This window comes from Tyto alba, unplaced genomic scaffold (assembly GCF_018691265.1).
Source record: "Tyto alba isolate M040663 unplaced genomic scaffold, T.alba_DEE_v4.0 Super-Scaffold_33, whole genome shotgun sequence".
NCBI classification, from domain to species: Eukaryota; Metazoa; Chordata; class Aves; order Strigiformes; family Tytonidae; genus Tyto; species Tyto alba.
In genome coordinates this window covers 18,147,362-18,160,456 of record NW_024881308.1, presented here as the reverse complement: position 1 = coordinate 18,160,456, position 13,095 = coordinate 18,147,362, and the positions used below count along the sequence as shown (strand labels likewise).

The window sequence follows — 13,095 nt, the reverse complement described above, 5'->3', positions numbered from 1 at the left end:
TCGACAAAAAATTCCATCCTCGACAAAAGCAGCACAGCAGCTTCACTGCAAGAAAAACTAACGGAGGAAACACAACCGGCTGTTCCGGGGAGGCCACACAAAAAATTTCTGCCTGCCTGTTTTGCCAATCGACGGGCTAACTCAAAGGACACAGACACCAAGCTAAAGAAATAGGCTTATTTTACTTTCGTTTAAGCAGCGAAAGAATAAGCCAGGTAACGCACCTAGTCATTACTACATAAAGCTAGCTCTAGTGATTAAGAAAGATACATCCCAATTGCCTTCGTACTTTACCATCATCCAGATCCGTGCATCAGCTGGGGAGCCCCGTCACAGCGAAGGATCGGAGAGCCTTTCCCGGCAATTGGAAGTCCTAACGCAGTGCGTCCACTCGTAGGTAAGGTCTCCGTCTTTGCTGGGAGAGGGTCCGGCTTTATACAGTTGAACAAACAAGTCTATACAAAATGCACAGCAGATATCTGGTAGGTTGATATGCCTCACTCGGGCATGTCCAGATCTGGCCAGGATCCGGGCACGTCTGAGGAGTTACTCTTTTTCTGTACCTTTGGGATTTATAGTTACTTCTGTCGTTTACTGGTTGTTTCCAGGGATTGTTCATTTTCACGCTGATAAGATCTGGTTGCATGTTGCTGATAAGATGCTGGTGCTGGTCGGGGGATTCACTCAGAAGTCAACCTTGGTTTGAGGCCGATTGTTTGGCCCTTTTTTGTTTCACTGCCTTCAAAACGCCAGCCTGAGACAGACCTGCGCCCAAACACAGGCGACAAAAGTCGCCTCGCAGACCGGCCGGACCGGGGAGTAAAACCCAGACAGGGGACAGGAAAAGAAAAAATTTTTTGTCCCCAGCTCTTTTGGATTTTGGGATTTTTGGTTTTGTGTGGTTTGGGTTTTTTTTTTTGTTTTTTTTTTTTAATTTCTATTTTGTCTGTCTACTGCCTCTAAACAAGCTACACAACCTACAGCCCGTAAGGAAAAACAAAACATCAACCATTCAGCACTGCTACCACACTTTTAAACGCCACACAGCCGGCTACCACTCAAACCACCACGTGTTCTCCCCTTGGCCACCCTACCACCAAAACCGCCACAAGCATCAACCCTCCGTGATCCTCAGAAACATCAGGTATGGGGGCCTCAAAAAATCATCCTGCCTGAAAAAACTCCAGCCTGAGCTGACCTGCACCCACATCTAGATAACGATCCTTGCGTTGCACACCGGCCGGGACCAGGGAAAAACTACCCAGCAGGAGACGGGAAAAACAGAAGTTTATTCCCCTGACAGAGTTTTTCATTAAATCCAGTCTACGTAGTCAAATTGAGCCCCGCTACATCCTGGAAGAAAAGAGACGATAAATACTCTTACGCGGCTAGACACATGCTAAACGTACCGCTATTTCCACCTACCGCCAAAACCAACCCCCACTCTCCACCGGCCCATCCTTCCGCCCAACTGTCACGACAGGCAGTCACCCCCGGAATACTGTTCCTGGGGGACTCGAGCGCCTAGCCTGAGGAAATCCCGGCCCAAACCTGACCTTCACCACACGCTGACCGTGACCGTCACCCTCAGAGAGCATCTGCGACCGTGAAAATAAACCCCACCGGGGAGCAAAGACGTCACCCAGTTGGAGGATTTGTTTTCTTATGAAAACAAACCCTACAGTATACCCGTGAACTCTATTCCACCTATCCCTGGCTCCACACCCCGGCAGAGCAGCTCCAAGCCACACAGGACACACACAAAATACTAAAAACGACACAATTCAAAGATGACTAAACACTAAGCGATAATCACACCCAGAAGGGTATGCCGTAAGGCGAGAAGACTCGGAGGCCACGATGGTGACGCGAGGAGGCTATATGGCAGCCTACAAGAAGCAGTAAGTGGGACGGCCCCTTACGAGAAGCTACCGTCAAAACCGAGACGATGGGTATGCAAGAATATGGGCTTCAAGACCTAAGAACGTCGGGATACGGGAAAGAAGTCACCGGCAGGAACAACGGATGCCTAAATAAGCAGAGCTGACGCCAGAGCCCGCGACGACGCTGCGCAAAAGACTCCCGACTGGAAACTTCCAAGACCTACCCACGCTTTAAGCTTATAACGCAAGAATAAAAAAGCACCCGATCGGCAGCGTGCCGATGAAGATGGCGTTCGATACCCTAGGGATGGCGCCTGAGGCACGTGCCGTGCTCCTCGAGCCCAAAGAGATGTGAGGACATAGAGATCCGAGGAAGGACAAAAGACACGGTAGACAGAAGAAACAAAACTACACGTTGACACACGCAGAGGCTGGAACTGCCCTGCCCGGGACACGCTAACATCGAGGGGAAAAGTAATCTGTTCCCTTTACCTGACCGGAGGGCCCCGCTCCTGTGCAGCCTTCTCCCCGTGCTAACTTTCAAACACTTCCTGCAATTCCCAACTCGGCCCCTCCTCTCGGCCCCGTTCGCTCGACTTAGCTTTCAGAGGGACGGAGGTCCGATTCCATCCTCGACAAAAGCAGCACGGCAGCTAACTAGCACGTTCCTGCAGTTGCCGCCTTCCTCTTCACCTGCAAGAAAAAACAAACGGGAGAAACACAACCGGCCGTTGCATCGCGCTGCTCCGTGCCTACCTCTTCCACGACACCCCCCCGTACTCAGAAGCGTCGCGGGGTTCCACTCACGGCTCTTTGCAGAGTCAGATGGTGCAGCCGTCATCGCTGGCGTTACCTAAGATACCGAGAGACAAAGTTACCCTTGCGCTTCTAACGAGTCACCCACGATCCTCCTTGCGACTACCCCGGCTCGCTTCAAACGCTCATCCCATCCCAAAGGCGGCTCCCAAAGCACCTGCAAAAACAAGGCGAGCGCTTAACGGAGCGGTCACACGATACTTCCGTATTAGACACGACCTGGCTGACAACGGCCTCACCTTCTCACACTGTCCGTCTGCGTGCGGCTCGGCCCCTCCGCGGCCATCTGCGGCACCTACAAAAAACTCGAGGAAAGACACGTGCAGAGTTACCGCCTGAAACTGGGGTCTGCCCGCACCGATTCCCGTCTCCTGCTCCCTTACCTCGGCCCTTCACCTGCCCTGCCGCTGCCGTTTCCAGTTGTCACGTCAAGGCTCGCGTGCCACCTGTAACAACACGTACCGCAAGGGACGCTTCTACTTTCACCGACAATTTGATGCCTAAAATAAGAACTGCTACTTTAACCCCCCTAGTCGTGGCTCACCTTGCCCAAGCTGCCTCCGGTGCCAAATCCTACTTTGCTTGTGGCTCTCCATCTAAAAAACACAACAAAACACCACAAAACACACCACACACCGCTATCATCCCCTCCGATAGCACCGGTGCCATCTTCCCTCCCGCACCGCTCAGTGACCCACCTTCTCACAGCCCTCCGCTCACCTCCTCCGTCCTCTTTGGGGCGCATCTCCCTCGATCTGCATGTGAAACAGTTATGTGAGTCCCCGGATGCTTAACAAATCCGGAGGTGTCACTTCCGGCTAGGGATGCTAGCTGGCATCCAACTACAGCCTGTTGTTGAAAAAGAAAACCACGCGCCTCCGCCCAAAGCGTACGCTCCCACACCTACGAGCCTTAACACCTTTGAGATCCCATCTCATTTGCTACTGCTGGACAGCTGCTCCCACACCGCTCCAACAGTCTCCATAAAACGCTCTAGAAACGACCGTCCGCACAGCCTCTGGATGGCTACTATGAGGTGACCGCACATCTGTCGCCTAGGCGTCTAAGCGTATCAACATTTAAACCGTTGACTTCTACTGCTGTTCTACTTACTCCTGACTCTACACCCCCAGGCAGGGCAGCTCCGAGCCAAACAGGCACACGCATACACTAATGCTAAACGCTACGAAAGGTTTGATTCCAAGATAACCTCTAAGCGATAAGGACTCTCAGACAAGATACCATGTCAGGCGAGAAGACTAGAGGGCCACAACTGGGAGGCGAGGAGGCTATACGGCAGCCCCAGAAAGAGTCACACGTTATGGCCCGTTTATAGAAGCTACCGTCAAAACCGAGACGGTGGATGAGAAGTACGAGTCCGAATCCTAGGATGGAGGATGCAGGAAGACGTCACAGTCCGTGAAAATGGATGCCTAAGGAGCAGAGCTGATGCCGCAGCCGGCGATGATGATGCTGCACGAAAGACTCTCGACTGGAAACTTCCAAGACCTACCCACGCTTCAAGCTTATAACGCAAGAATAAAAAGCACACCGATCGGCAGCGTGCCGATGAAGATGGGCGTTCGATACCCTAGGGATGGCGCCCGAGGCGCGTGCCGTGCTCCTCGAGCACAAAGAGATGTGAGGACATTTAGAGCCGAGGAAGGACAGAGACACGGCAGACGGAAGAACAAACTACAAGATGACACCGCAGAGGCGGGAACTGCCCTGCCGGACACGCTAACATCGAGGGAAAAAGTAATCTGTTCCCTTTACCTGACCGGAGGGCCCCGCTCCTGTACAGCCTTCTCCCTATGCTAACTTCCAAACACTTCCCTGCAATTCCCAACCTCGTCCCCTCCTCTCGGCCCCGTTCGCTCGACTTAGCTTTCAGAGGGCCGGAGTCCATCTCGACAAAAAATTCCATCCTCGACAAAAGCAGCACAGCAGCTTCACCTGCAAGAAAAAACTAACGGGAGGAAACACAACCGGCTGTTCCGGGGAGGCCACACAAAAAAATTTCTGCCTGCCTGTTTTGCCAATCGACGGGGCTAACTCAAAGGACACAGACCACCAAGCTAAAGAATAGGCTTATTTTACTTTCGTTTAAAGCAGCAGAAAGAATAACCAGTAACGCACCTAGTCATTACTACATAAAGCTAGCTCTAGTGATTAAGAAAGATACATCACCAATTGCCTTCGTACTTTACCATCATCCAGATCCGTGCATCAGCTGGGGAGCCCCGTCACAGCGAAGGATCGGAGAGCCTTTCCCGGCAATTGGGAAGTCCTACGCAGTGCGTCCACTCGTAGTAGGTCTCCGTCTTGCTGGGAGGGTCCGGCTTTTATACAGTTTAACAAACAAGTCTATACAAAATGCACAGCAGATATCTGGTAGGTTGATATGCCTCACTCGGGCATGTCCAGATCTGGCCAGGATCCGGGCACGTCTGAGGAGTTACTCTTTTTCTGTACTTTGGGATTTATAGTTACTTCCTGTCGTTTACTGGTTGTTTCCAGGGATTGTTCCAGGGTTGCATTTTCACGCTGATAAGATGCTGGTTGCTGGTCGGGGGATTCACTCAGAAGTCAACCTTGTTTGAGGCCGATTGTGTGGCCCTTTTTTGTTTCACTGCCTTCAAAACGCCAGCCTGAGACAGACCTGCGCCCAACACAGGCGACAAATCCCTCGCAGACCGCCGGGACCGGGGAGTAAAAACCCAGCAGGGGACAGGAAAAGAAAAAATTTTTTGTCCCCGCTCTTTTGGGATTTTGGGATTTTTGGTTTTGTGTGGTTTGGGTTTTTTTTTTTTTTTTTTTTTAATTTCTATTTTGTCTGTCTACTGCCTCTAAACAAAGCTACACAACCTACAGCCCGTAAGGAAAAAACAAAACATCAACCATTCAGGCACTGCTACACACATTTAAACGCCACACAGCCGGCTACCACTCAAACCACCACGTGTTTCTCCCCTTGGCCACCCTACCACCAAAACCGCCACAAGCCATCACCCTCCGTGATCCTCAGAAACATCAGGGATGGGGGCCTCAAAAAAATCATCCTGCCTGAAAAAACTCCAGCCTGAGCCTGACCTGCACCCACATCTAGATACGATCCTTGCGTTGCACACCGGCGGGACCAGGGAAAAACTACCCAGCAGGAGACGGGAAAAACAGAAGTTTATTCCCCTGACAGAGTTTTTCATTAAATCCAGTCTACGTAGTCAATTGAGCCCCGCCTACATCCTGGAAGAAAAGAGACGACAAATACTCTTACGCGGCTAGACACATTCTAAACGTACCGCTATTCCACCTACCGCCAAAACCAACCCCCACTCTCCACCGGCCCATCCTTCCGCCCAACTGTCACGACAGGCAGTCACCCCCGGAATACTGTTCCTGGGGGACTCGAGCGCCTAGCCTGAGGAAATCCCGGCCCAAACCTGACCTTCACCCACACCTGACCGTGACCGTCACCCTCAGAGAGCATCTGCGACCGGGTGAAATAAACCCCACCGGGGAGCAAAGACGTCACCCAGTTGGAGGATTTGTTTTCTTATTGAAAACAAACCCATACAGTATACCCGTGAACTCTATTCCACCTATCCCTGGCTCCACACCCCCAGGCAGAGCAGCTCCAAGCCACAGACACACCAAAATACTAAAAACGACACAATTCAAAGATGACTAAACACTAAGCGATAAGCACACCCAGAAGGGTATGCCGTAAGGCGAGAAGACTCGGAGGGCCACGATGGTGACGCGAGGAGGCTATATGGCAGCCTACAAGAAGCAGTAAGTGGACGGCCCCTTACGAGAAGCTACCGTCAAAACCGAGACGATGGGTATGCAAGAAGATGGGCTTCAAGACCTAAGAACGTCGGGATACGGGAAAGAAGTCACCGGCAGGAACAACGGATGCCTAAATAGCAGAGCTGACGCCAGAGCCCGCGACGACGCTGCGCAAAAGACTCCCGACTGGAAACTTCCAAGGCCTACCCACGCTTTAAGCTTATAACGCAAGAATAAAAAGCACCCGATCGGCAGCGTGCCGATGAAGATGGGCGTTCGATACCCTAGGGATGGCGCCTGAGGCACGTGCCGTGCTCCTCGGCCCAAAGAGATGTGAGGACATAGAGATCCGAGGAAGGACAAAGACACGGTAGACAGAAGAAACAAAACTACACGTTGACACACGCAGAGGCTGGAACTGCCCTGCCCGGGACACGCTAACATCGAGGGAAAGTAATCTGTTCCCTTTACCTGACCGGAGGGCCCCGCTCCTGTGCAGCCTTCTCCCCGTGCTAACTTTCAAACATTCCTGCAATTCCCAACCTCGGCCCTCCTCTCGGCCCCGTTCGCTCGACTTAGCTTTCAGAGGGACGGAGGTCCGATTCCATCCTCGACAAAAGCAGCACGGCAGCTAACTAGCACGTTCCTGCAGTTGCCGCCTTCCTCTTCACCTGCAAGAAAAAACAAACGGGAGAAAACACAACCGGCCGTTGGCATCGCGCTGCTCCGTGCCTACCTCTTCCACGACACCCCCCCCGTACTCAGAAGCGTCGCGGGGTTCCACTCACGGCCTCTTTGCAGAGTCAGATGGTGCAGCCGTCATCGCTGGCGTTACCTAAGATACCGAGAGACAAAGTTACCCTTGCGCTTCTAACGAGTCACCCACGATCCTCCTTGCGACTACCCCGGCTCGCTTCAAACGCTCATCCCATCCCAAAGGCGGCTCCCAAAGCACCTGCAAAAACAAGGCGAGCGCTTAACGGAGCGGTCACACGATACTTCCGTATTAGACACCGACCTGGCTGACAACGGCCTCACCTTCTCACACTGTCCGTCTGCGTGCGGCTCGGCCCCTCCGCGGCCATCTGCGGGCACCTACAAAAAACTCGAGGAAAAGACACGTGCAGAGTTACCGCCTGAAACTGGGGTCTGCCCGCACCGATTCCCGTCTCCTGCTCCCTTACCTCGGCCCTTCACCTGCCCTGCCGCTGCCGTTTCCAGTGTCACGTCAAGGCTCGCGTGCCACCTGTAACACACGTACCGCAAGGGACGCTTCTACTTTCACCGACAATTTGATGCCTAAAATAAGAACTGCTACTTTAACCCCCCTAGTCGTGGCTCACCTTGCCCAAGCTGCCTCCGGTGCCAAAATCCTACTTTGCTTGTGGCTCTCCATCTAAAACAACAAACAAAAAACCCCACAAAACACACCACACACCGCTATCATCCCCTCCGATAGCACCGGTGCCATCTTCCCTCCCGCACCGCTCAGTGACCCACCTTCTCACAGCCCTCCGCTCACCTCCTCCGTCACTCTTTGGGGCGCATCTCCTCGATCTGCATGTGAAAACAGTTATGTGAGTCACCCGGATGCTTAACAAATCCGGAGGTGTCACTTCCGCTAGGGATGCTAGCTGGCATCCAACTACAGCCTGTTGTTGAAAAGAAAACCACGCGCCTCCCCCAAAGCGTACGCTCCCACACCTACGAGCCTTAACACCTTTGAGATCCCATCTCATTTGCTACTGCTGGACAGCTGCTCCCACACCGCTCCAACAGTCTCCATAAAACGCTCTAGAAACGACCGTCCGCACAGCCTCTGGATGGCTACTATGAGGTGACCGCACATCTGTCGCCTAGGCGGTCTAAGCGTATCAACATTTAAACCGTTGACTTCTACTGCTGTTCTACTTACTCCTGACTCTACACCCCCCAGGCAGGGCAGCTCGAGCCAAACAGGCACACGCATACACTAATGCTAAACGCTACGAAAGGTTTGATTCCAAGATAACCTCTAAGCGATAAGGACTCTCAGACAAGATACCATGTCAGGCGAGAAGACCTAGAGGGCCACAACTGGGAGGCGAGGAGGCTATACGGCAGCCCCAGAAAGAGTCACACGTTATGGCCCGTTATAAGAAGCTACCGTCAAAACCGAGACGGTGATGAGAAGTACGAGTCCGAATCCTAGGATGGAGGGATGCAGGGACGTCACAGTCCGTGAAAATGGATGCCTAAGGAGCAGAGCTGATGCCGCAGCCGGCGATGATGATGCTGCACGAAAGACTCTCGACTGGAAACTTCCAAGACCTACCCACGCTTCAAGCTTATAACGCAAGAATAAAAAAAGCACCCGATCGGCAGCGTGCGATGAAGATGGGCGTTCGATACCCTAGGGATGGCGCCCGAGGCGCGTGCCGTGCTCCTCGAGCACAAAGAGATGTGAGGACATTTAGAGCCGAGGAAGGACAGAGACACGGCAGACGGAAGAAACAAACTACAAGATGACACACGCAGAGGCGGGAACTGCCCTGCCCGGACACGCTAACATCGAGGGAAAAAGTAATCTGTTCCCTTTACCTGACCGGAGGGCCCCGCTCCTGTACAGCCTTCTCCCCTATGCTAACTTCCAAACACTTCCCTGCAATTCCCAACCTCGTCCCCTCCTCTCGGCCCCGTTCGCTCGACTTAGCTTTCAGAGGCCGGAGGTCCATCTCGACAAAAAATTCCATCCTCGACAAAAGCAGCACAGCAGCTTCACCTGCAAGAAAAAACTAACGGGAGGAAACACAACCGGCTGTTCCCGGGGAGGCCACACAAAAAAAATTTCTGCCTGCCTGTTTTGCCAATCGACGGGGCTAACTCAAAGGACACAGACACCAAGCTAAAGAAATAGGCTTATTTTACTTTCGTTTAAGCAGCAGAAAGAATAAGCCAGGTAACGCACCTAGTCATTACTACATAAAGCTAGCTCTAGTGATTAAGAAAGATACATCACCAATTGCCTTCGTACTTTACCATCATCCAGATCCGTGCATCAGCTGGGGAGCCCCGTCACAGCGAAGGATCGGAGAGCCTTTCCCGGCAATTGGGAAGTCCTACGCAGTGCGTCCACTCGTAGGTAAGGTCTCCGTCTTTGCTGGGAGAGGGTCCGGCTTTTATACAGTTTAACAAACAAGTCTATACAAAATGCACAGCAGATATCTGGTAGGTTGATATGCCTCACTCGGGCATGTCCAGATCTGGCCAGGATCCGGGCACGTCTGAGGAGTTACTCTTTTTCTGTACCTTTGGGATTTATAGTTACTTCCTGTCGTTACTGGTTGTTTCCAGGGATTGTGGGTTGCATTTTCACGCTGATAAGATGCTGGTTGCTGGTCGGGGGATTCACTCAGAAGTCAAGTTTGGTTTGAGGCCGATTGTTTGGCCCTTTTTTGTTTCACTGCCTTCAAAACGCCAGCCTGAGACAGACCTGCGCCCAAACAGGCGACAAATCGCCTCGCAGACCGGCCGGGACCGGGGAGTAAAAACCCAGACAGGGGACAGGAAAAGAAAAATTTTTTGTCCCCCAGCTCTTTTGGGATTTGGGATTTTTGGTTTTTGTGGTTTGGGTTTTGGTTTTTTTTTTTTTTTTTTAATTTCTATTTTGTCTGTCTACTGCCTCTAAACAAAGCTACACAACCTACAGCCCGTAAGGAAAAAACAAAACATCAACCATTCAGGCACTGCTACACACATTTTAAACGCCACACAGCCGGCTACCACTCAAACCACCACGTGTTCTCCCTTGGCCACCCTACCACCAAAACCGCCACAAGCCATCACCCTCCGTGATCCTCAGAAACATCAGGTATGGGGGCCTCAAAAAAATCATCCTGCCTGAAAAAACTCCAGCCTGAGCCTGACCTGCACCCACATCTAGATAACGATCCTTGCGTTGCACACCGGGGGACCAGGGAAAAACTACCCAGGCAGGAGACGGGAAAAACAGAAGTTTATTCCCCTGACAGAGTTTTTCATTAAATCCAGTCTACGTAGTCAAATTGAGCCCCGCCTACATCCTGGAAGAAAAGAGACGACAAATACTCTTACGCGGCTAGACACATTCTAAACGTACCGCTATTCCACCTACCGCCAAAACCAACCCCCACTCTCCACCGGCCCATCCTTCCGCCCAACTGTCACGACAGGCAGTCACCCCCGGAATACTGTTCCTGGGGGACTCGAGCGCCTAGCCTGAGGAAATCCCGGCCCAAACCTGACCTTCACCCACACGCTGACCGTGACCGTCACCCTCAGAGAGCATCTGCGACCGGGTGAAAATAAACCCACCGGGGAGGCAAGACGTCACCCAGTTGGAGGATTTGTTTTCTTATTGAAAACAAACCCATACAGTATACCCGTGAACTCTATTCCACCTATCCCTGGCTCCACACCCCCAGGCAGAGCAGCTCCAAGCCACACAGACACACACAAAATACTAAAAACGACACAATTCAAAGATGACTAAACACTAAGCGATAAGCACACCCAGAAGGGTATGCCGTAAGGCGAGAAGACTCGGAGGGCCACGATGGTGACGCGAGGAGGCTATATGGCAGCCTACAAGAAGCAGTAAGTGGGACGGCCCCTTACGAGAAGCTACCGTCAAAACCGAGACGATGGGTATGCAAGAAGATGGGCTTCAAGACCTAAGAACGTCGGGATACGGGAAAGAAGTCACCGGCAGGAACAACGGATGCCTAAATAGCAGAGCTGACGCCAGAGCCCGCGACGACGCTGCGCAAAAGACTCCCGACTGGAAACTTCCAAGACCTACCCACGCTTTAAGCTTATAACGCAAGAATAAAAAAGCACCCGATCGGCAGCGTGCCGATGAAGATGGGCGTTCGATACCCTAGGGATGGCGCCTGAGGCACGTGCCGTGCTCCTCGAGCCCAAAGAGATGTGAGGACATAGAGATCCGAGGAAGGACAAAGACACGGTAGACAGAAGAAACAAACTACACGTTGACACACGCAGAGGCTGGAACTGCCCTGCCCGGGACACGCTAACATCGAGGGGAAAAGTAATCTGTTCCCTTTACCTGACCGGAGGGCCCCGCTCCTGTGCAGCCTTCTCCCCGTGCTAACTTTCAAACACTTCCCTGCAATTCCAACCTCGGCCCCTCCTCTCGGCCCCGTTCGCTCGACTTAGCTTTCAGAGGGACGGAGGTCCGATTCCATCCTCGACAAAAGCAGCACGGCAGCTAACTAGCACTTCCTGCAGTTGCCGCCTTCCTCTTCACCTGCAAGAAAAAACAAACGGGAGAAAACACAACCGGCCGTTGGCATCGCGCTGCTCCGTGCCTACCTCTTCCACGACACCCCCCCCGTACTCAGAAGCGTCGCGGGGTTCCACTCACGGCTCTTTGCAGAGTCAGATGGTGCAGCCGTCATCGCTGGCGTTACCTAAGATACCGAGAGACAAAGTTACCCTTGCGCTTCTAACGAGTCACCCACGATCCTCCTTGCGACTACCCCGGCTCGCTTCAAACGCTCATCCCATCCCAAAGGCGGCTCCCAAAGCACCTGCAAAAACAAGGCGAGCGCTTAACGGAGCGGTCACACTACTTCCGTATTAGACACCGACCTGGCTGACAACGGCCTCACCTTCTCACACTGTCCGTCTGCGTGCGGCTCGGCCCCTCCGCGGCCATCTGCGGCACCTACAAAAAACTCGAGGAAAAGACACGTGCAGAGTTACCGCCTGAAACTGGGGTCTGCCCGCACCGATTCCCGTCCTGCTCCTTACCTCGGCCCTTCACCTGCCCTGCCGCTGCCGTTTCCAGTTGTCACGTCAAGGCTCGCGTGCCACCTGTAACACACGTACCGCAAGGGACGCTTCTACTTTCACCGACAATTTGATGCCTAAAATAAGAACTGCTACTTTAACCCCCCTAGTCGTGGCTCACCTTGCCCAAGCTGCCTCCGGTGCCAAAATCCTACTTTGCTTGTGGCTCTCCATCTAAAAAACAACAAACAAAAAACACCACAAAACACACCACACACCGCTATCATCCCCTCCGATAGCACCGGTGCCATCTTCCCTCCCGCACCGCTCAGTGACCCACCTTCTCACAGCCCTCCGCTCACCTCCTCCGTCACTCTTTGGGCGCATCTCCTCGATCTGCATGTGAAAACAGTTATGTGAGTCACCCGGATGCTTAACAAATCCGGAGGTGTCACTTCCGGCTAGGGATGCTAGCTGGCATCCAACTACAGCCTGTTGTTGAAAAGAAACCACGCGCCTCCGCCCAAAGCGTACGCTCCCACACCTACGAGCCTTAACACCTTTGAGATCCCATCTCATTTGCTACTGCTGGACAGCTGCTCCCACACCGCTCCAACAGTCTCCATAAAACGCTCTAGAAACGACCGTCCGCACAGCCTCTGGATGGCTACTATGAGGTGACCGCACATCTGTCGCCTAGGCGGTCTAAGCGTATCAACATTTAAACCGTTGACTTCTACTGCTGTTCTACTTACTCCTGACTCTACACCCCCCAGGCAGGGCAGCTCCGAGCCAAACAGGCACACGCATACACTAATGCTAAACGCTACGA

At 52.7% G+C, this 13,095-nt stretch overlaps 2 long non-coding RNA genes across 3 annotated transcripts; both read right to left on the bottom strand.

The window, feature by feature from the left end:
• Window positions 1–2,453: 2,453 nt before the first annotated feature.
• On the bottom strand, window positions 2,454–8,053 carry LOC122154158. Of its 2 annotated transcripts, none has more exons than XR_006166087.1 (6): window positions 7,992–8,053; window positions 7,835–7,887; window positions 3,083–3,145; window positions 2,939–3,004; window positions 2,737–2,856; window positions 2,454–2,576 (listed from the first exon to the last, which is right to left on the bottom strand). It is a non-coding gene; the product is annotated as an uncharacterized LOC122154158 (long non-coding RNA). The 2 variants fall into 2 exon arrangements; XR_006166088.1 differs by having other exon boundaries at window positions 2,939–2,994.
• On the bottom strand, window positions 7,047–7,571 carry LOC122154160. Its single transcript, XR_006166090.1, has 3 exons — window positions 7,530–7,571; window positions 7,327–7,446; window positions 7,047–7,162 (listed from the first exon to the last, which is right to left on the bottom strand). It is a non-coding gene; the product is annotated as an uncharacterized LOC122154160 (long non-coding RNA).
• Window positions 8,054–13,095: the final 5,042 nt, after the last annotated feature.